Source organism: Delphinapterus leucas, chromosome 2, assembly GCF_059928025.1.
Source record: "Delphinapterus leucas isolate spDelLeu-1000000601 "Yukka" chromosome 2, BTC_Dleu_Yukka2, whole genome shotgun sequence".
In the NCBI taxonomy this organism is placed as follows: domain Eukaryota; kingdom Metazoa; phylum Chordata; class Mammalia; order Artiodactyla; family Monodontidae; genus Delphinapterus; species Delphinapterus leucas.
In genome coordinates this window covers 119436172-119438718 of record NC_143130.1, presented here as the reverse complement: position 1 = coordinate 119438718, position 2547 = coordinate 119436172, and positions in this window count along the sequence as shown.

Sequence of the window (2547 nt, the reverse complement as noted above, 5' to 3'; positions counted from 1 at the left end):
ATTCTGTGTTCTAAATTTCCAGGAGGCGTTTGTTACAGTTTTGCTTGACAAATTAGCACACACAAAGTTCTTAAAATTGGAGAAATGCAGAGACAAAGATTGTGCATTAAATTGTTTTGAAAGTGAAAAGGAATCAGGCAAATATACTTTAGGATCAAGAGAATTTTACTGAAACAAAGACAATATCATAGTCTAAGTCAACTCCAACTCCATGTCTCCAACATCAGATCATATTTTTTGTGCATTTAATATGCAGCTGTGCGGCATTTTTCCATAAGACTGTGAAAAATGAAAATCCCTGACTTCCAGGAATATACAGTCTAATAGAGGCAACATTGATTTAGATGAATAGATAGAAAACTAGGCAAACATATAACAAATGTTTATTAACGTTGACTCTCACATTACCAGTAATGAGGAAAATGTGTTGGTTAAAAGTTCAGGACATGCATCTCTTTGGGCAGGGGAGGCAAAGCTACCATGAAAAGATGTTAGTGGAGGGGCAAACCCTATAACCATAAAAGGAACAAGCAGATTGAGTCATTTTCTGGGTGTGGAGGTCACCCAGGTCTCCCAGTCTAAGTGGAAGGTAGGCGGGAGATGTCCCTAGGAGGGTATTTGCAGCAACACACAAATAGGCAGTTCACTGAAAATGATTAAGGAATGGACAAGAAATAAGCAAATGATATTAGGGTATAAGACAGTACATCTCTAAGTCCTTTCCAATTCTAAAATACTATGGTCTCCTAGGAGAGACACTGCAGGTTTAGTAAGGATGGAACTTGACAGAGTATCTTCTAATTAGACAGGAAAGATTTCCTGGATAAAGTGACCTAGGGATGTACAACATCCTCTCGAAAGCAAGATTTAATAAGATTTATAATTTATATATTATATATTTATATATTATAAATTTATATTTATTTTATATTTATTATATTATATAAATATTATATTTATATTTATTATATTTATTATATATTTATTTTTATTTTTATAAATTATATATTATATAATTTATATATTATAAATTTATAATTTATGATAAGATTTATAATTTATAATAAGAATGGAATATTATTAAACCATGAAAAGAAGGAAATCCTGCTATTTGCAACAACATGAGTGAACCTCGAGGACATTATGCTAAGTGAAATAAATCACGTAGAGAAAGACAATACTGTACAATCTCATTTATATGTGAAAACTAAAAAACAAACAAAATTCATAGGAAAAGTAATAAGATTTGTGGTTACAATAGGCAGGGAATGGGGGGGAGGGGAAATTGCATGAATATGGTCAAAAGGTATCTTCCAGTTATAAGATAGATAAATACCAGAGATTTCATGTACAGCATGATGAACTATATTTAGCACTGCTGTATGAAATATTTGAAAATTGTTGAGAGTAGATCCTAACAGTTCTCATCATAAGGAAAAAAATCTTTAAAAAATTTGTGTGTGTCTATATGAGATGATGGGTGTAAACTAAAGTTATTTTGGTAATTATTTCACAATATACTTAAGTCATTATGCTGTACACCATAAACTTGTACAGTGTTGTATGTCAGTCATACGTCAATAAAGCTGGAAAAATGAAAGAAAAGATTGCCTATAATAAAAGGGGAGAAAGGTTTACTACATAGCTGACATTTATTGAGTACTTACTATGTCCCAGATACTATGCTAAGCCTTTAACATACATTATCATTTATTTTAATCCTCTCTAATAATAGGTAGATACTATAATTAGCCCCATTTTACAGTTGAGGAAACCAAATCAGAGAGGAGGAGTATCTTCCTTAAGAGTCACATAGCCAGTAAGTGAAAACTACTAGAGCCAGTTATTTTCAGTCACTACATGAAAGTGTCCCAATTTGCTTGATCACAAGATTAAATCTGAGGTGTTTGGTTAAAAAACAGATATTCCAGGCTCCTCCTCTGAAGCTTCTAGGAAGTAGATTGGAGGATGGAGCCTGAGAATGCAATGTTTTACAAGCACTCTTAAGTCAGTCTTCTGATCAGCCTTGTTTGAGAAACAGTGCCCTAATACCACAATGCCTTTTAGGAAACCAGTTTTACTGTATCCCAAAGCCTAGAAAATTCTGGCAGCTGGAAGGCCGTATGATGGAAGGTACAGAAGATCTACCCTTAAAGAGGGCTGGGAGCCTAGAGCCCCAACAGCAACATCAGTCCATGAGGCTGCAGCTGCACTATTGTCTGCAAGACACACTCCCCCTCCTGGCTCCATCCCACATAAATAAACTCTCCTTGGCTTAAAACAGATCTTCTCGATAAACCATGGTCCAGAGAACCAGACCCAAGCATTAAAAAGAAAAAAAAATTCTTACACAAAGTATAAACAACAAAAAAAATAGAATCATGTGGAATTACCTAGGAAGGGATCCTTTCTGACCAAAAGGGGGGAAAAAGGGAATATGAAATAGATCAGAGAAGATCTTAAAATATCTAATTTTAGGGAGACTGGAATTGGTTAATACTTTGAAGCTCAGTTATTTCTCATCTTTATTGTCTTCGTTAACTGAAT